The 26,233-nt window shown below is 37.6% G+C and overlaps 1 long non-coding RNA gene across 3 annotated transcripts; it reads right to left on the bottom strand.

Moving 5' to 3' along the window:
- Positions 1-499: 499 nt before the first annotated feature.
- LOC118245934 (uncharacterized) lies at positions 500-25,968 on the bottom strand. 3 transcript variants are annotated; one of them, XR_004778028.2, is made up of 7 exons: positions 25,545-25,966; positions 23,531-23,627; positions 23,155-23,225; positions 17,503-17,670; positions 16,373-16,516; positions 3,303-3,482; positions 500-1,363 (listed from the first exon to the last, which is right to left on the bottom strand). It is a non-coding gene; the product is annotated as an uncharacterized LOC118245934 (long non-coding RNA). The 3 variants fall into 3 exon arrangements; XR_004778030.2 differs by having other exon boundaries at positions 500-3,482; positions 23,531-23,624; positions 25,545-25,968; XR_004778029.2 differs by lacking the exon at positions 23,155-23,225 and having other exon boundaries at positions 500-3,482; positions 25,545-25,961.
- Positions 25,969-26,233: the final 265 nt, after the last annotated feature.

Raw genomic sequence — 26,233 nt, 5'->3', positions numbered from 1 at the left:
AACATCAACAAAAACTGAAACCTAGCCCATGGCTCAGCAAGACTTCTGTGGGGAAAATAATAATAATGAAAAAATCGTATCATCCTAATCAATTCTAGCATAAAAGATAAAGACTAGTTTGTGATTCCCGGTACCCCTGCTCTGTCACCAGAGCCTACAGCCCACCTTGGGTAGTTTACAAACACAACTGCTGTTTGACTGGGAAGGTTAAAGGGGGAAGCTGAGACCAGTTTTATAATTTTCTATTATAAAAGGTTTTGCTACATATTTTTAAGAACAACTGGGATTTATTTTATTTATTTATTTTTTAAGAAAACTGGGAGTTGAGGAGTGCCTTCTCTTATTTTCTAGCAAAAAAAAAATGGATAGAAAAATCACCTTTTTAAAAAATTTATGCATGCTATTAACAGATGGATTATAGCAACACACTAAACACCCCCAACATATATCGCACCAAGAAACTCCAGAAGAGATCATTTCTTGTGCTGGGAATGCTGAAGGAAAACCAAAAGTTAGGGTAAACTCTCCACAGCCTGGCCCCGAGACTCAAGGGCAAAATAGAGTTACTGCCCATGGTGTTTGCGACCCAGAACTCTTTCTCCCCTTCCTCCCTAAGGAGACCAGCCGCCTCCTCCTCCTGGTTGATGCTCTGCATTTCACCGAGCTGAATATTCACATTCAAATGTTAGACAGGAAAACAGTTACGACTATAAATAAAAGCGTTCTTTTTTTTTTTTTTTCCTCATCCCTTGTTAAAAATACTCCAAGCTACAGCTATAATAAGCTCCATTAGAATAATATTTCATTGCAAAGTTTAAATGCTTAATGGTATTAACTTGGCCTCATCCATTCTGCTCAAGTTTTCCACAGGACCGCGGCCGCCCTGCGTGTGCGGGACACACGCTGCTCAGGAAATGAATCAGGGTTGTGCATCGAATTAGATTATTTATAGGTTCCTATATGTGTTTGCTCTCGAAGTTGTGCAGAGAAGCAGACAGACAACTGCAGGAAGAGAGCAATGGGCATGCGGTTAAGGCAGTTGAACGCCACACAGGAACATTCAGTTCTGCCTCTGCCTTTGCCATAGGCTTTCTGCGAAGAAGGAGGGAGTCAGACCAAACACCTTGGCAGATGGCCACCGACGCTGTGTTCCTCATTTGGGAGCCCAAACTGAAACACCTTAGGCCTTGTGCGCAGAAATACGAAGCATCTGATTATAACGGAGGCTTTGGGTTTTTGCGGGAGAAAGGGAGCTGGAGGCATGAGGTTAAAATGCAGGAGGACCCAAATAACAACCTTGGCTTTGCTTCTGAGTGGCTGTTCTCTCAACTGTACGGCAGGACAACGATGTTTTCCTGTTGTTCTGGGAATATGCAAAAAGCCATTAAACACTGCAAAGCTTTTAGATATCATTTTAATAAACCTAGAAAGAAAAAAAAAAAAGAAGCTATTCCTGACTTGCTAAATACAGAGAAAGCTTTGGATCTTTTCATTCATTAATTTTCCTATATTGGTACGTGCTTGCTTTAAAAAGTCTATGCAATACAAATACTAACACAGGTAGAGATGGAGCATATCCATTTTTCCCCTCTAACTCTATTTTTAATGTGACTTGCAAAGTCCTTTACAGTTTGCATCGGGGCTATTTAACTTTAGTACTCAATGAAAGTGTAACAGTCATATGGAATAGGACAGGGAACAGCATTCCGTGTAAGCAGAAGACATTACGCGATTCACAAAAATGAAAATATCTTCCCTTCCAGCTGTATAGTATGTCATGTAACTGCATCCACAAAAATAGAAAAACAACAGGAGAGCTAGTAAAAGTTATTGCCTTTTCCTGCTTATTTTATTGGTCTGCATCACAGTGTATCATCATATTGAAAGCTTTTAGTAATAATAGGCTACTAAGAAAATAGCACGGTGCAAAATAAAATAAATGTACTTTGTGCCCAAAGAATAAAAAAAGAAATCTACCAACATCTTTAAAAATTACCTGAATACAGTTCAAGTAGTTACTCTGGCTTCAGAATCTGAGCTAAGAGAAATACCACAACTACTGAAAACACAGGTGATTCTCTCTCCTGTTTTAGGTGAAGCCATTAAATGTAAAAATACAACACAGTAATCACATCCATCAAGAGTTTTTGACACATGACATAACAGAAATATTTTCACCGTATCTGACAATATCCAGAGAACATAGGGTATGAATGGTACTAAGGCAGATGTACATTAGGTCCTGAAGACACTTTAGAGGACATTTTTCATGAATTAGAAGCAAATAGGGGAATAAAGTAAAAATTCAGGTTCAGGCCTACAGTCAGATCTTCAGAGTACAAACTTCCAGTCATTCAGAGTCCCGTTAACTCAGTCAGACCCACAGCTAGCAAGGTGCATTTGGACAAACCCAATGGCAGAACTAAAAATATATAAATAAACTTATAAACAGAACAAGGATGAACCAGGTAGCACAGCCCACAACTAAAGAGACATCAAACTAGTCCCAGAAAATAATCTGAGTGCCTAGACTATTAAAAGATTTACATTTTTACCACAAAATGCTGCAGCTAAGGAAAAGGCTACAATGATATTGTGCATAAAGAGGTTTGTACAGCATTAACTGATCACAGTAGATTCCCCCTCAGGCAGACACGAGTACCTGCAGTGTGCATTTGCTCACCTCCTGCATATTGCTGTTTTTTCGTATTTATACATGATTTGTTTTATTATTTTAAAGAAATGAGAGTAAAACCAATAAAGGGGATATTTTTATCTTAATCACCAACACCTCATTTCTAGACGTGTAGATTTTTAGTCTCTTAGTAATGTGGTGGCAAAAACGAAAATGAGGTAATCTTACCGTATTTTAAAACTCTAAAACTGACAGAAAGTAATATTACTGCTATAAAAACACTCGCTCTTGTGCCCATCTGAAGGTTGTGAGAAGTTCTAGCTTGGCAGTGCGTTAGATGAAGTCACTTCTTATGCTGATGTTTCTCCCTACCATACTAATAATAACTTACAGTAGCATATACCTAGAATAATATACAATCACCAAAAAGAAAAGGTGGTGTTTCAGAAAAATGTCTACTTGGTAAGGTTTTCCTGCACCGAAACGCAGGCTTTGATGTAACAGGAATGTGTAACAGCAGCAGTAAAGACACTACAGAGTTTTACAATGGAACACGAGCACAGAACCAGGGACTACACTCTGGAATATCATGATATCCTAAATTCAGCGACAGCACTTGCATCCAGCCTACAGGGAAAAAGGGAAGGGCCCCGTGCTTTCCCTCTACCTGTAACTTTCCTGTGTCATCTCAGAAGGACGTAACAGTCTTCAGTCTGATCCGCCAATTCATCAGGGCTGTCATTCTTGCTGTTATCCAGGAGTACAATACTGTTCTTCCCCCTACTGCCATAGAGTTGTGTCTTCTGAGATCAGCATGTAGCCAGACAAATCAACATAAGTACACCTTCTGTCCAAAAAACAAACAAAAATAACACATTTAGGAGAATCAACTACTCCTAGTTCTACGTCTTCTACTTGGTTTAAGGCACAGAAAGATCCTTTTTATCAAGTAAATTACCAAGTTTAAAAATTACTCCACAAGGATATAAATATTTGAAAGTAACTGAAAGAGATGTTTATTTGTCTGTACCACTGACAGAGAGATAAGGACTCAAGTTGTTATTATTTCTATTAGGGGAAAAAATAAATGAAAATACTGTATGTAAAGGTTTCTGTTCACTATGCGTATTGACATTAGGACACCCATTTTGCTGACATCTGACATGGGACCACTTACGTACAAGGAAACTGATACACATGCAAGAGATGTGATTTCCAGAATTTGTGGAAAAACACGATGTTTTTGTATTTTTTGTGTTAGCTCGGGATAGACAGAAAAATCTTTATTTCCTCTGTAATGCTGAATTAACACTTGTATGCCACATACCTGTCATAAGCTTGCACATTATAAAGAACCTATAACCCCACATTTAGACTATGTCAAATTCTGGTTATTTTATCTCACATACAGCTGATATGGCTGATAACCTGGCTCAGTGAGCACACCGGGGCAGGGGGAGAAGCAGCACCTCAGCCGGGCTGTGCAGAGGGAAGGAAGCCTAACCTCCAGCCTCGTCTCTCCCCACACAGCTTCAGCACCCCGCAGGCAGGCAGCACATACCCATACCCACTGTGCTTTTTGCCAGCAGATGTCTGGAACAGCATGAAGTGCACTCGCTCGGGATTTTGCATGTGACGGCCTTACCTGCCCAGCACTGCTCTTTCTCTGAATACCCTGACATTATTGAAGGGCTATTAATATCAAATTCCTTTTCAAATGGTCTTATTTCTGAGAAAGGCTTTTTTTTTTTTAAATTTCACTTCCTAGAGCACACTACGCATTTTAGTATTTTAATCTGGACAGCTGACAACTAGACACTTAATACACTATTTCTTCTTCCACTTGCAAAAATGCATTATCAGTTTATATACCCACAACTAGTGATCTGAATCTGCTTCAGAACTAACGAGGAAAAATAATAATAAAAACTTTTTTTTTTTCTTTTTTTTTGAGGTTATGCCTCCCTGATGCTAAAGTCACCTCATCTCTGTTTTAAGTCAGGCAAGCCTAGAAACAATTCTAACTCACACCTGTTTGCTACCATGCCCACAAGACTGCAAGGCAACAGAAAATTAGCCAAGTGCAGATGTTATTTCCTCTGCCCTTTTGGCTGTACCCTTTCTTAACCTGTGATCTCAGGACACGTTGAAGGGGAAGAGAAAGGATCACTGCAGTTGGTACAGGGCCTGGCTACAAGGGCCTGAAGCAAACCGAAAGCTTCCTCCTACTGTGAGGAATTCTTGCATAATCAGGCAGGAACTGAATAAGGAACCAAACCAATTAATTATATTACTGAAGTACTATGGAGTGTAGTTATTAGAAGGCTTAAGGATTCAATTGTAAAGAAATTGCTGTATGTGGTGTTCATTATTACTACAAACGAATAAAAAGATCAGTGCCTCCACAACAAATGCAGAACACACCTTCTCAGGCTAGTCATCCCACTGCGACATTACAAACCAAACCAAACAATTAAAACCCAATCCTTCCTGGCAGGTGGACTACATTCTACATTATTTTGTAAGCAATCATAGGAGTGAAGAACTCCAAATAATTAATGATACAATTATATCAGAGGACAGTTCTTTAAGGTTTTCACATGAATGACTTAATTGCTACTGACATATATATAGCTGTATAGCTACATCATCATCCTGCCTATTGCTCAGACACATAATGCTAGCATCACCTTAGACCCCAAATTTACTCCAAATCCCAACATCCATATCTACAATTTGCAGATATCCTCAGTGTAACGTTTCTACGATTATACTTTTCTTAATTCTTCCAATCAAGTAAAGCATTCAATCAGGTTATCATCATCACCACGTTCTGATTTGGCAACATTTTTCTCTGTGCTTTTGAGAAATGCAGCCTAATCTCACTTGCATTCATTCAGAATACTCTACAAAGCCCCTTTTCCTAGTCACTCACTTGGAGAACCTGTCACTATATCCCCAGCTTCTGTTTCTTGTCTTCACGTTCAAGGCCCTTCCTGACTTTTCATCGCTGCACCTATTGTTCCTTAATCACCAGCAGGAAGTCAGCTGTGGTTTGTTCGTATTGCAAGCTAGGTCAGTTTTCATAAGACATAAAACTGGAAAAAGACATAAGATTATACCGTTTCAATTGCTTATATTGTTTGTCTAAAACACTTCCCAAAAATCTCACACTTTTACTGAAAAAAATAAATAAATCCCAGATGCTTCATGCACCTCTTCCCTACTTATCTCCCCCTCTGTCATTCAGTATCAGGAGTCCAGGTTCCAGCTCCTCTATCACACATGTTGTATTTTCAAATGAACCTCTTATGCCTTTTCCTGTTTTACACCTCACACTTGAGGGAAACTCCCTTAAATATCTGAAAAACAGATGTCACTGCTTTTCTTCATTGCCTTCTCTGAAATTCACTTTACTAAGATGCCTTCCCTTCTGCCCCCAAACAAGCATCACTGCCTATGAGCAGTGTTTGACAAGAAGGTGTATACACCCACCTGATTTTAATATCTAAAGTAGACAAGTATCTGATGTAGGAGACAGATCTACAGATCTCTACAGCAAATGCAGAGAGGCTCCTACGAAGACCAATGTTGATGAAGGAAAGCCTCAAGTGGTTCCAAACTGTCCTTCAAAGTCTCTTTACATAAACTGGAAATAACCTAGAGAGATCAACTTCTTGATTTAGGTACATGAATGCCCTCAACTCCAAACATTTCCCTTCTCCTCTGTGTATATCCTCTGTTTTCTACAGTATTATATTTACATTCCAAACTTTTAGAAATGTAGGTATTCTTTTCAGACCTAGTTTGTGTAGTGCCTAGCATCACAGGAACTTCAATGCCCAATACTCCTTTATTTTACAAAAATAAAGTCTTATAATCCTATACAGTGTTTTATTAAACAGTACCCGATCATGTAATTACTGTGTAAGTATGCACACAAGCCACGTAGAAGGCACACAGCCATGCATCAACTTTAACTGTGTGATTTTCTAAATTCCTTCATGCTATAACAAAGAGCTGGAATGTGTTCACAGCTGGCACCAGATGGTCCCCACTCTGAATGACGGGCAAATCCCCAATACAATTCAACACTGTGAAAGAGAAGAGAGTATCGTACATGGGAGATGGGAAGGTATACATGGATCCAGGATGCATGCAGAATTTTTGGCAGAGGAAATGGTGTCATTGGAACAGACCGTGGAAACCCTTGTCATGTGACAGATGTCGTAAACTATTTTCTGAAACAATTGATGAGAGAATGGTAAAATGTAGTGAAATAAAGAAATATAAGGAGCTACTTCTTATACGCAAGGGGTTCATGCCCCATAATGCATGCTTCTCCATCTTAAACTTACTGATTTTTAAATACACCCTATTAAAAAGGAGATTTTTAGTAACCTAAGGAAGGGCCTAAAGACCAAAATAAGGAAGAAAAAACCCTAGATACATCTTACATGCTCTGTGTCTCCAAAAGCATGTTTATTGCTGGGAAAAAGATAATAAGACATTATGAAGAAACAATGAGCTTCAAGAAGTTATTAGAATCAAATAGGAGCCTTTCAGACAAATTTGGAAATCTGATCCTAGTATAAACAATAAGCAAGAGTCATACCAAACATCATGTACAAAATAAATTGAATAGAACAACTAATACTGATGATGATCTACTTCTTGTTCTGGATCTATTCATCCAGATAACAGAAAAGAAGTTCTTCCAAAGCCAAAAGTGAGTGAAGTATCCTCCCTAACAAAGCAAACAGGCAAGCAAACAAAAACACCCCTAAGGCACAGAGAGCCACAGATGAGAAGAAATAAGGTAGAACACGATGAGAAGAAACAAGGTAAAATACTGGATTATATATTCTATTTCATTACAATAATTTTCATTAATGGCAAAGAGTCTCAAAATAATTGTTTTGATAAATATACCATAACGTAAGACCAATCAAGTAGAAAGTGGTAGGGGTGTGTACTGCGGCATCTAAGCTGCAGTCACTGCGGCTACTTAGAATCATGGAAAGCAAAATCTAACTAAAATGAACAAATGGGCCACAAAAATGCCACAGCAAGTTGGAATGACAATAGATAACAAACACATGCTAAAAAGAAACACAAAAAGCAAGAGAAAACTGTCTATTTTATGAGGTTTCAAATTAACTGAAGAGACCTTAGTGTAATAAAACTCAACATATTAGACAAGGGGAAAGCAACAGTTACTTACAAAATTTCCAAAGAAGTTGATTCTACCTACTGACATTCATTCTCCCGGAAATATAATTCACTCATACCCTCATGCTCACTTATAAACACCACGATGTGTGTCTCCAAACTGTTTGGTCAGGATAACTTACGTGCACAACAGAGAACCAGAGCTGTCAACTATCAAGGCCTCAACATGTTGCAGAAGTTGTTCTTAGCAGTAACAAGCTAGATTTTTTGAGCAGATCCTTTAGGATATCCCTCAGGAATCATCAGCTATGATAGGACAGTCCTTTGCCTCAGGATCTTGCTTACCTCGACTTCCATAAATCTTAGGCCAGGTTGCTGCCCATTGTCTGTTTTCCTTGTTTGGAACATAGGCCTAAAATGCCTGCCTGCAGTCTCTTTTCCTGTTCAGCTAACAGGAAAAAGAATGATATATGTGATATACTACAACCTTGTTGCCATCCTCCTGATCTTAGGATGCAAGGTCTTCCGCTGGCAAATCATCTGTGCTGTGGCACACAGATACTGCTGAGGACGGTGTCCTGGAAACGGTGTTCTTCGTTATCAGTATATGCCACTTCTTTAACCCTTTGTTTTGCTCTTTCTCCCTATGCTTACACATGCATTTCCATCCATACTACATTCATACCAACCTCAATGCTTCTGTTACAAATCTCTGCATAGTTTTACGCTAGTTAAATGGATCTGATACAGATCACTGCAGAAAGGACACGTTCCACACTTCTATGTCCTCCTTCCTTTGCTATGTGCTCCTCTATTTTCCTCTCAACAACAACAGCAGCCATCTCTGGTAAGCCTGCACAGGGAGCAAAACCCACAGAAGAATCAAGCCTTTATTGGTAAGATCGGGATTGCTTTAACAGCATAGTTCCACGAACCGGATCACAGGGACAGATGAATGCCAGTGCCAGGTGCAAGGGAGGTGGTAAGACTGCCTCTTTTTAATGGAAGTTGTTCGCTCGATCAGTTAAGCTGTAACGTGAAAGAACACCAGATGCCTTGGCCTCAGGAAGGAAGTAGGGCAGCACTTCGGCAGTTAGTGAAAATCTCTGCTCAATACGCTGCTACCATCAAAATAAAAGTAACAAAACAGCCTGCTTAGACAATGGAAGAGAGTGAGTAGAAAAACAGTGTAATAGGATTATAGAAATCAATCCTGTGACCTTACCAGAAAAACCACACGTTGCACAGGTCACCCCTTCTCCAAAGCGGGACGGGTTCAAAGGTGAACATTAGTAAACACTGGAATTATCATACGAAGAGAAACAGGCACGTTTAAAATCAAGAGCGTTATGAGCTGACATCACATAAAATAATAAATGCTATAAAGAGGTCAGATCAGACACTGCTACGCTTGCTATCTTGTAACACAAGAAAAATACCAAGAAGCTTCTCAAGTATGGAAAACTCAAAGTTGATCAGAAATGTTTCTCACGTATGTAATTTATCCATGTTGATTAACAAGGAAATCCAGAGTTATTAATGTAAATAAAACGTCCCTATCAACAACAGTACAGACTAAACAAGTTACTATGTAAAGAAATCAGGACAAAACATATTTGGGGTTAACATCAACTGAAGCATTGGGATACAGTTACTGAGGAACAGGAATCTGTATTATGGCTTAAGCCAACAGAATTCCTATGTAACAAATATTAATTAAAAAAGGAATAGCAAGTTGTTTCCATTGTTTAACTTTTACTCAATAACAAAGTTTTTCTGCAGTTTGCATTAAATATTATTAACAGCTTAATAACAACTGTAAAGTCATAGCTGGAAATGTTTGAAAAAAATGAAGCTGAGATAGAAGTTTTTATCTAAACAGTAAAGTCAAATACATGAAAAATCAGCATGATTATAAGTCGTCTTCTCTGCCGCTAGTTTTACTAAAATGTATTTTTCCTTGATTTTCAGTCACAGTTTCTTAGAAATTTGAAAAATTGTTTTCAAAGATCTGAAATTTAACTTTTACCCCTTACTGAAATGATTGGAAAAAAAAAAAAAGACTGTTTTAAAAAGAATTCCCATGACATCTTGTTAAAAAGCACCCAAAAAAATGCCTACTTACCAATCACCTCTGAACAAGAGAGCTAGAACTAGCTCAAGCACTAACTCCTTAGTATGCCACCACTATACTGCTTGGTCATCTTGATTAGATCATCCTGCTTTAGTTTGAAATGCATACTGTCACAGCAAATACTAGAAAACACATTACCCCATTCTGTGACATTACAAAGACATATAGAAAATCATAATTCTTTCTCAAAGAGCAGAGAGTCTTAATTTTATTAAGATAGACAAGACACAACAGGAAAAAAGACATGAGAAACAGCATAGGGATGGGGCTATATTTTGTTAGTGACTTTTTTCCACAGCGCCTGGGAAAGTGAAAAAAAGAAAAGTGTTTGGGGGTAGGATACAGAGAGGAATAGGAAGGAGAGGCTGCCAGCATTGCCAGAACAGGGGAGGGCCTTCATGGTTTAAGAAGTGGCTGGGTCAGGTAAACAGGGCAGGAATAAACGGCTGAACTACACCACAGTGCAATAGGGGGAACAAATGAAGACTCGAAAAGTCAATAGTACAGACAGTGCAGAGAACCAGCAAGATAGCCTGGGAACTTTTTCTTGGAGAGAGAACGAAGCTGGTATCAGGATGACAGAAGCTGAGAAATTTGAATAGCAACATGAACTTTGTGCAGTGATACCTGAACGTAGGTAGTGGTACTGGTTCTATTAGAGAAGGAGATTTCAGTCGATGCACAGTTGTGGGTCTGAAATGACCTTACCATCCACAACAACAGAAAAGTTGTCAGGCATAAAAGCAAGCCAACAGGCTGCAGAAAGGCAGTATGCAATTTCTGAATCCGAAAGGCAACATACCTTTCATCTGTGCTCCAAAAGCAGCAGACCAGTCAACACCAGGAAATCAGAACGTAAGATTTATTCCCCTTGTTTAACTTGCTCTGTTTTGCAAATCACACAGGCTGCGAAATTAGGAGCAAAAGAATGGTTCTTTGCCAGATTTACAGCTTTTGCCTGTGATCATTTTAGTAACACACCCCACTGACAAACAGCAACCGCTTTCTAAAATGAAATGGACATTTTGCTTTTCTAGCTAAAGCTATTATATGCTTGAAAATAGGTACTGAATATACAAATTATACTTCACTGTGCATTTACCTGCAAAGTTGTCCCAGGCCCTTTTTCCCTTTAGAGTAGAAGGAAGACAACTACAATTACATAAACTCATTGGGAAAGAGGTGTAAGCTAACTTCATTTGGACGTGAAGGAATTTCTCGTTTGAGACATTTATTTGCTCATTCCAATACTATGAAAGCTGTTTCATTGGTAATAAAAGTTTTTGGATGGAAAGAGGCATTTCTGAACTTCTTGTTCATGATTAATGTACAGTTTAAGAGACCAATTTCTTTGCAACAGGCACTAGAGAAGCCAAGTGTCAGATTATAAATCAGCTGCTTTCCCATGTTAATTCTCATTTAATGACCAGAACACTTTTATTCTTAACATCTCGTTTTAAATATTAAAGTAAAAAGTTCATCTGGATACACTGTAGTAGCTGTCAGAGTAGAGCACCTATCTTGCAGCGTGTATTGTGTAGGCATTAAGCAGAAGATATTTTACTGTTAGCCAAAGCATATTTTTAAACACGAACATCTGGCACTGTATATATATATCAAGGGAAGATCCAAGTTTACACTAAAAGAAAGAAGTGGCATTAACAAAACAATAAAATTGCCTCAATTCACACAGTAAACTCTGACTGTACTCATCATTCGGTCCCTGTGCTGTGCCAACTATTTTCCTGAAATAAACAAAGCATTTCATATCGTTTCAAATGCTTTCACCTGTTAGTATTTACGTGTCTGCTTTCAAGGCACACAGAAGCTGCAGGCAGCTCCCTTTCCCTGCAGGGCCTGACCCCAGCCCTGGCAGGTTGTGAGGGATCTGCTGGCTGCCCTGAGGCGGTGTTTGGTTGGAGAGAGAAGAGCTGTAGGCCACTTGCGGTGCCCCTGGGTGACTGGCAGAGCTGTAGGGCCGCGGGTGAAAGCGGTGCCCGCGGATAAAGGCACTTAATGGGTCGACACACAAAGGAGAAGGTCGGTATGATCAGCACCTGCCATGAAAACTGGCGGTGTTTCTAAGAAATCCAGGTTTATGGCCTCAGCTCTTGGGCCCTAAACGTAACCGGAGAGCTCTGCGTCTTCATCATGCAGCACAGGAAAGGAAAAAAAGATACTCTGAAACAGGTGGAAAAGGGAGAACAGGACTAAAACCGCACGTGCTGGTTAGATTCCAGGATCTCTCCTGACAAAGGAGGGATCTAAATCCTTAAAAATCATGTCTAAACCATTACAAGCCAAAGATTCAGAAACAGAAGATTCAGAAACAAAGATTCAGAAACAGAACTGCAGGAACAGCAGCTGGGGAGAGGCACCTTTTACACTCCCAGATGGGTACAGAATATACCAGGGTGCCCAACTCCTGCCATTCTGCTGCTGCTTATGTTTCTGGAAAGGTGAATACAGCCTGACATGAAGACAGAGATGCTGCCCTTTGCAAAACTGCTGAAGACTTCTGATTCCGAGACTTTCTCCTTACAGTTCAACACTACGCAAAGATCAAATGGTAGTATTCAGGTATGGTTTTATACCTTTTATACTCTCCTAGTGAGACATTAAGTGACTTGAGATGACTCAGTCTGGGATGCTGGAAATTGAAATAACACTGAAATTGCTATTTTTATTGCCTTCCAGTATATTCTATGGAAACTGTGGTCAATTTTGTTAATAGTTACATGTAGTTTCCAAGAACGCCCTTACAGTTTTGCACCACAAGCCAGACAAAGGACTGATAGACCAGCTCCATATCAGAGGAATTAGAGCTAGGTAAGCAGAGACAACCTCCTGAAAATGAATAGGGACACTGACAGAAAAACTTCACACTGTGTAACACTGTGAGAAGAGTTAAGTGAAAGATTTATGGCAAGACCATGCTTTAAGATAAACATATCTGTTCCCTTTGGCATAAACTCCTCCACTACCTACCATGCAATGTAGAACAGGACCTGACTCATGATGTTTTATTTACTCTATACTATCTTACTATTATCAAAACCATTAGTCTGTCATCCAGAGAACAAAATTTCTGGAGCTAAGTATTTTCAATATTCAAATCAATGGTAGCTTATAGTTAATATTGCTATATAATACCTGAGGAATAAAAACAAACACACCGCCACCAAGAACAAAAAAATACCTAAAGATTCAAAACTATCTGAAAAAAATTACTTTGTGCTCTTTTCAATACTCCATATGTCTCCATATTATGATATAAGTAACACCATGCAGGGTAAGAGGTGCATAATAAATGGAGGACTGAAACCCCAGGCCAGTTTTAGACTTTCTTGCTGTGTTCCAGTATGAAGCTTCTGTAATATAAGCGAGAATTTCTGTGACACGTTGTCAATAGGTAAACCCGTTTTGTCTTTGATATTTTTGTTAAACAAGAAAAAATTAAATTGGTAAGAAATGCACAATTCAAGGAGAGCTAAGATAACCAGAGGTCAACTGGTTCACTCTAATTAGCGTTTTCTCAATATGGAGATCCTTAGACCTGTGCTATCAATTTGACAAATAAAAATATTTCTGAATCTGTCTAACTCATTACAAAACCATACAATGTGGCAATGCAGGTACTTCTACAGTCTTTCATCAAATAGTCCAGAAATGAATGCACCAAAACTGTACCATGTTACAAAAATAATAATAATAAAAAAATCACTTTCTCGGTTCCAACTTACGCTCACAAGACAGATGTTGCCTACAAACTCAGCAAATTAACGGTGTGAAAAAGAGCAATCAGGGTAAAACAACTTTTTGAAATAAAGTACATTACGTATTTGATAGCACACATGTCCAACGTGCACATAACTTTTCGAGGATTCAAATGGGCACGAGCATCTTCCGTAGTTTTATATATAATGGCATCAAGTTTCACTGTGGGCTGCTATGGCGAGGGCACGCCTTTAGGCTGGTATGTTCATTTAGCATATGAGTCATTCAGTGTGGAAACAACATAACAGAAACATCCACAAACTAATGAATTGTGAAAGAAGTATAACATTTTCCCCCTCAGGCTTCCACCTACCAGTGGAAGTGGAGTGTCACAAATAAAGTTATTATCACAAAAATGATTTAGCAAAAGAGGAATTAAATACTAAATGCCAAACAACTCTTTTACAAGTCAATCACTTGTTTTAACTGCCTTTATTTGAAACAATACCATTCAGTACAGTCACCTTAGAAAAGATCAACAGAAAAAGATAAGTGACACTCCAGCCTTGATTTTTACAACTATTGCAACTACAGATAAGATACCTTTATGACATGGAAACTGCAAACTATGTTTTTCTTGATTGATACCATCCTTCAAAATCTGAAGGGTTTTAAAACTGAGAAGAGCACACCTCTTTTTTGTTTTGTTTTGTTTCCTCCTAGAAACCGATTTAAAACATAAACAGATCAAATAAATAAGAAAGCATTTGCCATGCAATGAACCAGAGTGAAAGATCAATGGGGCAAAAGAAAAAACAACTCGTGAGCAGCCTAACTTCTTCATCCCAAGTTACTACAATGACCTATAGAATCATGGCAATTTAAAAAATTACCTATAAATATATATAAGCAGATATATAAGCTTTCATTCATCTATCTAGCACGCACTCTAGTTCAGTGAAGCTTGAGGAACCTAATATGTACATTAGAGCTGTTGGTTTGTATTTTGGCACTGGAAAGAGCGCACAGCACATTGACGGCCAGATTATCTCTTCCACCCTCCTAGAAAGTAAAAATGAAAAGCTGAGTGTTGCAGAAATGGATATTAAATAAAGTCACTATTAGTCACTTTCATATCAAACTAATTTCAAATGAGAAGAGGGCTCACCTTAATCTTTCCAGAAACTGTCTTAAAGCAGGTTTTACTTGTGCACTTTATATCAGGCCTCTGAAGTATCATCTGTCTGGTCACAGACCTCACAGGAGTTCATCTACCAGGCATTCTCCGTGCTTCCTCTTCCACTATCTTAGTGAAGATACTCGTGTTTTAATTAACGCAGCCTTAGGTAACTTTTAAGTTTTGGAGCATGACTATACCGTGCAAATGAGTACAGCGCAACTAGATTGCATCAACCAGGCTGGTGCTCCCACCTCACCAGGACACGAAAAGCTTTGCACATCTCACCAGGTGCCCATAAACAGGTACCCGTGTCAGCACGAGTGTGCACCCGAGCTGGGGCTAACAGCTGACAGACATGCAGCAGAACAAACACTGTTACCGCTCTCAGACATTAATGTCGTCCATTCAATTAACACCTAATCTGCTTGCGAATCAACTCCTGAAACACTGCAGTTTTCAGCATGGCATGTTAAAATTAAGAGTTCTTGGAGTTCAAAACGCTAATTTTGCTGAAAGTAGCATGCTGCTAGAACAGCCGCCTCAGTTCTGGAACTAGTTCATCAGAAGAAAGTTGAGTCTCTGCACCTCTTTACTACACCATGTATACATACCCAAGACCTCAAAATATTCATAAGAAAAATCTTTAAGAACTGCCTGCTGTTAGCAAAACAGTTTCACTGCAGTAGCAACCACCGGGATTCAAAGAGTAGGAAGAAAAACAGAGGCACAAATTCTTTGTGAATTTCAAGAAATCAATATATACACAAATAAAAACATAACTGGGTTTGGTGGAAACAAGATTTTTTGCCTGAGGAATTGCTGGCCTAAATTATTTCAAAGACTAAATTAAAAGGAACCACTTTTACTAGACTGGACTGTAGTTACAGTAAAATTTCCACTGGTGTTTCTACTTGGATTATCTAATTGTGTACATTATTCAAATAGTGTGATCAACTTCCAACAAAGAAGTACCAGTAATTTGTTACTGTTATATATATATATTTTTTTAAAAATCTATACAAGGATTAAAAGCCTCCAGATATGATTAATTTGTCCATAAATACGTATGTCTTTTGTATCTTCTGCAAAGTTGGTTGTTTTTTATAATGCCTGTTAGAATAGTTACATGCACAGTGGTAAAATATGTCACTGAAGGTTAGTTAGAGTGTTTAGTGTGAGTGAAAAAAAAACAAAATCATTTTTTTTAATGCAGTTTGAAAATATTCAGTTATAAGTATTCAGAGAAACAGACTCAGAAGCAGTGAGCCATAAATAGCATTGAACTACTACTCTAAAATAGCTTATTTTCCTAAAAAGTTACATTTACTTTTTTTTAATGTGAAAAAAAGTCACTGCTAAGTAAACTAAAGTTGTACACTGTTTCAGACTTCAAAATGCTGCAAGATATAGAGCAACCCTCTTACCTTCAACATTTTAGAAAAACATTAAGTGATTGGATAAATCTTCAGAGATACAAACACATTCTACGGAGAACTATCATGTATTGTTTCATAAATTACATGCAGATTCTTACCATAATGCCACCGTTTCTGAAGACACCATATCCACTGTTATCCTTAAGATATCCATTCACATCCATCACTAGTACTGTGCTTGCTTTGCACTCAAGCTTCTGAAGGGATTTCAGACAAGCAAACTGCAGCTACCAAAACAGTTTCTAGAAAGCAAATTTAAAAGCTGTGAAACATGGAAAACAAACCAAGAATTTGCAAACCACTGCAAGTGCAACGCAAACATGGTCAATATAAAATGAATTCTGTAATGTCTAACATAGTATGTTGGACTGTAATAGAACCAAGTAATACAATTTTCTTCTGAATAGGAGAAAGCATAGACATTTTGACACCTGTACTTTTGAACCACCAGTTCACCTACAGAAAGACTGCAAAAGTGAAGTTTCCCTTACCCTGTTACATCTAATACACCTCATCTCATTAAGTGTACTCATTGGCCTAGAAGTGATTTCTTAAAAAAAAAAAAAAAAAAAGAAAGAAAAAAAAGAGGACAATAAAGGGATATTATTCTTAATCACATCTAAGGACTGTTAAGAACTAATGAACATTGAAGTTCCATTATGTTGGACAGCACACAAACACAGAAGAGTAAAAGATCCCTGATTGGAAAAAAAAAAAAAACAACAAAACCAAACACCCAACCAACAACTTTACAGCCTAAACAGATAAGACAGCATGGGGGAAAAGTTCACACACAGCACAAACAGCACGACTGTGGTAAACGCAAGAGTAATTCTATTTTGGCGGTGGCTTTTGCTTGCAAAGAAGGTAGAAGGGGATACGGAGCAAGGAGGACAGATTGAGGGAAGAAAAACATACAATGTAAACAGGATTGAAGCAGAAGTAAAGAGGCAGAATAGAAGGAAAGAGTGGAACACACAGTCAAGTGAGCATAGGACAGAGAATAGCTAATTAAAGCTAGTGAATGTTCTCTGAATGGTCAAAGGTCCCTTGGGCTTTTGGCTCTTTCTGTTCCTGCTAGCTAGTCTCTGACTAGGTCCTTTCTTTACTGCTTCCAGTCTTAGAGCAGAAGGGTTATAGAGATTCAGTTGTCTCGCCAACAAAATTCCTCCCCTTTTAATATGGGAATCAAGATCACTCTCATCTGTAGCTTTAAAAGTGGAATTACCTGGATCCGTTCAACATTATCTTTACAGAACACGTGCATGCGGATCTTCCTTATTTGCAAGTGATCCAAGTTCAGATGTTCTGACTTCAATTTTCTTAATTCTTTCTTGAGTAACACATACTGGACGAGCTTCATTTGCACATCAGAGAAGCGAGGCAAGACACTGATCTATAAAACAGCAGTGAAAGTTCGATCAGAATGCGTAAGTCATTTTGTTCCATACTGAACGACAGAGAGTGAAGCTAGGATTTGGAGGGGGCAGCGGGTCTGTAAGCAACCAGATGGAAATATTCTATTAAACTGTACCTGTTCTAGTACAAACTGAGTAGATTACGGTTATATCAGAGATGAAGATGCATTATTATTATCAAAACACTCATCATTTATATCCTCTAGCACAGATGCAGATGTGTGTAGCAGACAAGCTTGCCCACAAAGACAAACTGAACGTATAAAACTGAAGTGGTGCAACTTTTTATGGGTCTCTATGGATAAGGGCAAATAAACAAGAATGAAGTCACTTTCTTTTGGTATAAGGTCTCCTGCAAATAGTTTAGAAGGGCATAGCAACTGCAATATAATTAAAAAAAAAACAATAAACAATTTCTGGAATTGGGCCAGCCCTCCTAGGTTGTTTCCTTCTATGTGGAAATAAGCTACCAATATACATAGTTGTATACTAATACAGCTCTATTCACACTATGGGAGAGAGAGGACTGCTACTTTAATTATACCAATACAGATAAAGTAGCAAAATGTCTGATAGAGAACTTAGCGTCTTGGATATAGTACATTTATCTATTGCAAGATAGCTACAACACTCCTCGCACAGGCAAAGCTTTAGAGTACTAATTCTTAACATAAAAAATAATAATCCCTGCTGGGTAATTCCCAGAACATAGTCAACCTTTGAAATGTTAATGGAATTACTAGAGACAAACCACACTTTGAATTGCTGCCAGGCTCCGTCGGGAGTTCAGCTGACAGAAGTTTTCTACGTGCCACTAAGGTGGCACTATTCTTTTCAGAATGCCTTTCCATTTAAAAATAACTTCGTTCAGCAACAATGCTGTGATAATTTTGAATCTTGGTAAAAACACTGGATACTGACTGTGTGTGTGTTCTGGCTTGAAAAATACATATAAAAGCAATTACTCCTCCCCAGCCAGACCACAGCTTTGGAAATGACCACTGCTTTATCTCTGCCTTGTCAAAGACAATAACAGGCAAGTAGTTCTCCAGCAAAATCCCTGTAGTTCAGTTGCACAATTGTACTCCCACCGCTATCTACTTTATTTGGTCATTTTAAATAGCATCTGCAAACTCAGGCACTGTTAAAAAAAAAAAAATCAACCTTTTTGCTTCAAAAGGAACAAAGTTTAGTTACTTCCTCAAGTATTCCTTAAAGGAGAAAATAGCTGATTTTTATTTATTTATTAATTTTTATTGTTCTAACTAGCACATTCCCTTTAGGACACTTTGAACTGGATGTCCCAGATGACTGAATTAAGAGACCAAAATCACCTAATAAAACAAGGATGCATCTTCCTGCTGACATATGATTTGTATCACAGTATCTTCCAAAACAGACCCAAGATAAATGCATATGTATGGGACAGAAATTCAGAAATGTATTGAAGCTTAAGTTACAATGTCTGAGTCCAGCAAATTTACCTCTTATGTTTCTGTAGACTCAGAAAACCACATGGAGTGTGACGGCATGTTTTTGTCTCCCTATCTCCCTCTCCCCCAAAGAGGAACACCCTATCTCCCAAAAATCTTTGGATAAAGTGAATTATCTACAGCATCACCTTTGCTCACCAAAGATGAGCTGCATGTGCTTAGTTAAGAATGAGAACCCTATCAACCATAACCTAGCCAGTACAGAGAAAACAACTGATGGGTATATCAGTTATAAAAAAAATAATCATAAAATATTGATCTCTTAATAATGGAAACCTGTTCTAATGTTAGAGATGGATCTGTGTTGCAAACAGGGGTCATTAAAATATTTTTATTTGCTAGTTGACCGACCTCAGTAAGAACAAAATATTGAAAATAAAAATCGATGATATAATTCTTGTAGAAGTAACATCCTATCATAAATACATGGGAAGGGCACTCTTCTCTAGAAAAGCTTGCTAAACATTTCTATATACAGAGACATTTCTATATAGATAGATTAGCTCATTACAAAGAGTTAACAGAGCATTTTAAGGACCTACTGGTAAAAGTAGTCTATAGTACGTAGGAATTGTAATTTCTCAATGCAATAAAGTTTTTGAATAGAGCAACTTCATTAAAATATTTACTTACTGAGAACACCTTGAAGGGTGCAATATTGTAAGTTTTTATTTTTAAATCAGCATCACTGCTCATTTTGATATGTGCAGATTTCTTTAAACTATGGGTAAAAGTTTCCAAAAGACTTCTGGAAAAACTGAAGAAAATCATTCTTTTTTTCTGTAGATCCCAAAGCTTTTTCCCCCCAAACCCTTCAGCCAAGATTCTCTTTCCAATCATCAAGAGTTCCTTTTTTGCTTATTACTCAGTTGACGTTAGCCTTCCAGACATATATAAGTAAATATATATGTATACATAAATATACATATATTCTGCTAAATAAAATGCAATTAGGAAATTATAGCACTTGCACATAGCACTTATCTCTGGCCCCATATTGTGCCCCTCTGGCCATAAGATACTATTCATTACCCTTCGTTGGGTGAAGCATAATAAGATAAACAAGCCTGGAAGGTGTGAATACATACGACCAACACCTTCACGATTAAGTGGCACAGTAGGAACTCAGTCCACAGCAAGTTGCCACGAAAGACATTGTCTCTAAAAATGGAGGATGAGAGAGTAATCAGTAGCAGAAACAAGTCAGACTCTGAAGTGAACACCCTCACGTGGCATTTCGGAAAAAAGCTACTGTGCCATGGCAGGGATTGGCTTAAAGAATCACAAATAGCTTCATCAACAAGCTAGAGAATAAATCAATTCCAACAACACTTGGTGAAAACAACTGGTAGAATTTAGCAAAAAGATACATCTCCGAAGACGGTCTTTACTCTGCCCGTGAATTTAAGAGTGTCTTCATCTGAACCACTGGGCCTTTCGAGGCATCTGGAGTCCCAGTGCCAGGTCTCGAAGTGACTGCTGTATTCACAGTGCTGCACAGAATAAAATTCCAGTCACCGACTGTCCCTCTCTGAGGTGCTGATTGGAGTTCTCCTTTAATACCAGCTACAGTATTTGTATCTTGTAAGATGGTATTCCATAACTTAGACAGTAACTCAAGAAAACGTATCTTCTTCCTGACCCACAGAATACTCCTCTATAGTTCTTTCCCTCTTCTGTGTTCCAACCTCTACCGTCTTTGGAAGAGACGTGGTACTTCAGACTAACAATTCTGGCCACTGGTTATTGTTAAACCAAGCAACCAGGAACCCGTACTGCCTAACATACACAACTACCCATTCCATAGCAGGATAACAAAACTCATCCTCAAAGCACCATAAAAGCTTCATCACCTCTTCTTGGCAAACACCAGGAATTAGATATTCTCTCTCTGAAGACCCTGAAAATCAGAAACTCCCATAGTCAAACTGCTGATAAGGCAGAACAGTCTCCTCCTTCAAAAATTTAACCATCCAGCTTAGTATGACAGCATTAACGTGGTGAGATCCAACAGTAGTATATTTAAGCTGAACGCTTATGGTCAGGACACCTTTCTGGGCCTGCTCTCAAAAGAATGTCATAATATTGGGAACCCAAACTTTCATAGTGTATTGTGTGGTAGCCAATGCTGCCATCATTGTGTAACTCACCTTAGGGCTTCACATCAGATCTCACAGACAGTGACACCTCTACTCAGGGGCTCTTGGATCACAAGCCCCAGGAACAAGGTAAGATATGTCTTATATAAGACACATATTAGCTTCCTTTCCCCATATATCTCAAGATCCCCTTGTATCTTAAGATATATGGAGAAAGGAAACTCATTATGTTCCAAAGAGGAAAGGAACAAAGATATTTTATAATATTAATACATCAGTGTGTTGGGCACAAAAAGAGGAATGTGCACAACTTATATATTGCTCAGATGTTATGCTTCTAACTTAGAGTGCTAATGGTACATACTACAGTGATACGGAGTGTCTTTAAAATATGTCACTTCTCTAAGATTACATCTGTTGCCTGCTAGCTGGTATTTTATTAATTATCAAGAGCTTGTAGTAACTTATTTAGATTTCATAGAATTTTACAATTTCAATTTACAAATTTGCTCCCAATTATTTAGTATACCTGTGACAAGAATTACAGGGATTCCTGAATCATCTTGGACAAAATAAACAAAGATATTTTTCATCACCCCTGAAGAAACATGTAACTTACTACAAGCGTGTGATATTTCTTCTGCTTGCTTACAGAGCTACTATGAAAGCATTTGCATTTTAATAGTTTTGTCTAACTGATTGTTCAGCAGAAATAGTTGCTTACTTTCTTAAACCAGATGATCTACTTCAGCTGCATCTGTTTCTTGCAGTTTGTATTGCCTATAGAACTGAATATAGAAAAACCTAAATAGCTTATTGATGCTAACAATTTATTCAAGTTTAATATTTTAAAAGGTATCAGATGCATTTCTTTGGTTTGTTATAATCTTTTTTCTTAAAATATTCTTTTTTATTCTTGATCTTGATCTCAAAATACTGATCTTTTATAGCACCTTTTTGTTTTTGAAGAAAGCAAGAAAGGAAATCTGTAACTGAAATTGGTTAAGTCTTAAAAAAAAATCCTCAAAGCCTTGATGTTTTCTCTTAAAAACATAATCATGCAGGAGGAGAATTTTTTTTTTTTTTTTTTTTTTAAAAAAAAAAGAATTCCTTACTCTTTTTCTACCAACTACAATACTATTTCCCATTTCCCCCCTGCCCCTCACCACTCCAAAACAAAGTGAAAGAGGACCCTGGATAATGAGGTAGGACAGATTACTGGAGATGGCTATAACAGTTCATGTTCCCACTGCATACTCTGTTCCTCTCTAAGTTTCCTGCCTCCACAACAGCAGTAGCAGTACCTGCTGCACCACTATACCTTACAAGAGTGGAAATAAAAGTAAAGCAGCACGAATCCAGGTGACTTTAAGGCTGTAGGTTACAAACTACGTTGTGCTGTTACAAATCAAACAAGCTGTCCTTTCCCTGGAGGAAGTGGGGACCAGCTGGAGAGGAAACATGTTAATCCCGTGATCTGAACAGAGTCCCTAACACTTACTCCAATATAGAAGCTGTTCCTTCTAAATTATGCATGTGTTGCCAAAAGACACCTCTGTATTTGCAAAATGGAAATTGCCATAGCTGAATTAGAATCTCACTCATGTATACATATCAGAAAAAAAAAGTTAAAATTGCTGTGAATGGAAGAAGACATTCATATTCTATGCCAGTAAAGAAGTCCTCTTCAGAAACAGTACTTCTGAAACATTAGATAACTACATGATGTTCAAACTGGAACAGGTATGGGGATATTTATTTTAAATGTAAGAGGAAAGTATTTCTAGTTATGTTGCACCCTTTGCTACCTAATTATCATAATTTAAAAGAGAAGAAACCTTTAAGTTCCTCCTCCAAAGAAGTTATTTACCTGAACTGTAGCTGGGGAGTCCACAGTAGTCAGTCTGTTTTGAGATTCTCATCCCACTGAATGTCAAAGACCTGGTATTTCAAGGATGGGATTTCAAAATTACTTAGCTGTGACTTAACTTTGTCTCACTAAAGATAAACCAACCTTTATTCCCACTCAGGTCAGCTCACTGATTTCTGGGAACACATTTAGAACACAGAGCTGAATACATTCAGAAATTCCACCCATGAGATGAAAAAAACAACAGAAACTGATATAAAATATTTGACACTTCATGATGCATAAGAAATCACGTATTTTTGTGTATTTGTGTGCATTACAAGTTATTGAAATTACTTTTAACTGCTTCCTGAAATAGCAATCTCAAATGCCTTACCTTTTTACTCTTCAGAGACAGCATTCTGTTTATTTTTTGAAGAAAAAACAACTTTGTCCACATACAGGAGACTGCGTTAGGAACAATAATAGTTCTGCTGAAAGATTCAAGAGGAAAAATTCACTCAGTTCTCTCAATATGTTTGTTTTAGACATCATAAGCATAGGTATAGAATAATACTGAACTTCATTTATGATTTATTTTTGTCCCACTTTGCTTTCTGCAGTACTGTGTTCAATAACAGCTTGGCTTCATGTATAGCCAGAATCCATTCTCACCAACAGGAAAACCTAATAAGCTCAAGAATACTGTTCTTTACATATATAAAAGAAATGAACTCTCAAGCATCATTTCCCCATTTTTTGTAATTCTGCAGTGTATATAGAAAAGCATTTTGAAAACTATGTATGAGTGTAATGAGTGGTGTCCACCCAAGTACAAAGCGAAAACAGAAAACTTAAGAATTGCCTCTAAAATTAGTTCTTTTTTTTGTGACTATTTCATTGAAATAAATGCATTTCAACTTTTAGAACTTCACTGAAGCAAAATTCTCATTTTCACTGGAGCTGTCTGTATTTGGAGTACCTTACTAAGAGTTCAAAGGCTTTTCTTAACTAGATTCTGTTTTTTAGTTATCCATTACATTTATTTGAAACAATATCCTCACATTGTCTCCACGTATAAGAAGACTAAAGTAAAGACTTACAGTAAAAAGTATTGCTCTTTTTATGTCACTGAAGTTCTTAGGAATCAGCACTGTACCAGGATGACACTGATGTACAGTTAAGCACATGCACATAAACATGCAGGATAGCAGCCTCTGGTTTTGGACCCAAAAGGATAGTAATAAATTTTAAAAATCTAGTACTTCTCAGTCTGTAGGACTTCTAGCAAGACAAAAGGGATTTTTTGAGTTATTAGACAAAGGGTTAGAATTATCAGATAATGCGTGTGTATTATATACGTATATATATTTTTATATACGCAAGGGATCTGGTAATATACCAACAAAGACAGGTGTCATAAACAGGTTCTAGATTTGGTTGCACCACTGAGAAGTTGGACAAACTGTACTCTGCCTTTTTGATAAGAAGCAACTTGTTTTTCTTTGCAAATTATCCCTTTTTTGACTACTGGTTGGAAGACTAAACCCATAGGCAGTTAGAGAACCCCTGCAGTTTGCAATGAGAACATAGGTAAAGAAATTCCAGTAAGTCCTTAAATATTCATAATTATTTTTATTATTCTACTTCTAACTTCTTTTTATTGAAGGTATGTTGCAAACATTTTCCATACAGAATATGACTACAAAATAACTTATACTGTGAAGTCATTATTATGTCATAAAAATAATTGGATGTCTAGAAAAAACAAACAAGCAAAGCAAAACAAAACAAACAGAAAACTCCCAGAATATACAGCAACCATTCGTCTGGAATAAACCCTGAGCCAATGTTATCACGCCAGAAATTAAGGATCCATTTTAGGAAAGAAAAAATTATTTCAGAAAAGTCAAAAGCTGATTTTTTATAATAAAAACGTGAAGACATTCCAAGTTATGGAAATGTGACCATGACTTCCTTTTCATTTCCCCCAAATGATTCAAGACCTAATTATGAATACTCACAGCCTTAACCACAACAATGGATTTGCAAAATATTAATTCAGAATATAAAGAAACACAGAAGAAAACTCTGAAAAAGATACAGCAAAAGGGAATCAGGTCGTTATGATCATCATAAGCTCCATCCCCACCAGCTACCAGCTATAAATTCTAATCCAGAGATTAGAAATTATACTAAAATGATTTTCCAAGACAATAATTTCCCTCCATACATCTTGTAAGTATGCGTGCTACAGCATGTGCCTTTTAATTCCAGGATACTTTATGTGCCAAATGACCAACACAAAGACTCACAGGCTCTGACATGACACTGCACGTATGCTAATCTGAGTGAAACGCCAGCATAGCAAAAGGCAAATAATTAAAAAATAACAAAGAGAAAGCACTTACCTGAACTTAACAAAGCACCTCTTTGCTGCATGGGTACTAGTTCACAAATGAAGACTCTTCCTTGCAAATAAATTAGATTTCTTCACATCATTATTCTGTGGCACAGGCTCCTCCAAATGGCAGAATGAATGTATTGCCATTATTGGAAATTTAGAGGTAGTCTGAAGAAAACAAACTGAAAGCAAGAAATACAACTGCTTTATCTCATTTATGCAAACTTTCTGCAAAGACTTTACTTAGTTGTCAAGAACTTGTTATTTGCCAAGAACATTTAAAAATAAAAGACGCAGAGGATATGTGTATGTCACTGATCGATGAAGTATAAATGACCTGCAATTAGACCAGATGGGCAGTTCACCTGAGCAGAGATGACCAGGTAAAGAATTTTTATTTAAAGCTACTGAGGAGCACTGCTACAATAAATTTTAAGGGATTTTCTCTGATAGTGGGCACACTGAGAAGAAATTTTCACCAGGGTACCTATAATGATATGCGTATTTTTGCAATATTTACTTACAATTTAGAAATATCTTCAAGTAGTTCAAAGTTATTCCTTCCACTGTGGGTTATTTTTACCTGCAAATACTGAATGACACCTACCATTATTATGCTAGTGTGTCCAATTTTAGATGACTGCCCTCAACGTTCTCTAATTTTACCAAATGTACATAGTATTTTACTTTGGACAC

This window comes from Cygnus atratus, chromosome 1 (genome assembly GCF_013377495.2).
Source record: "Cygnus atratus isolate AKBS03 ecotype Queensland, Australia chromosome 1, CAtr_DNAZoo_HiC_assembly, whole genome shotgun sequence".
Lineage (NCBI taxonomy): Eukaryota > Metazoa > Chordata > Aves > Anseriformes > Anatidae > Cygnus > Cygnus atratus.
The sequence above is the reverse complement of the archived record's forward strand: the minus strand, read 5'-3'. Positions and strand labels throughout refer to the sequence as shown.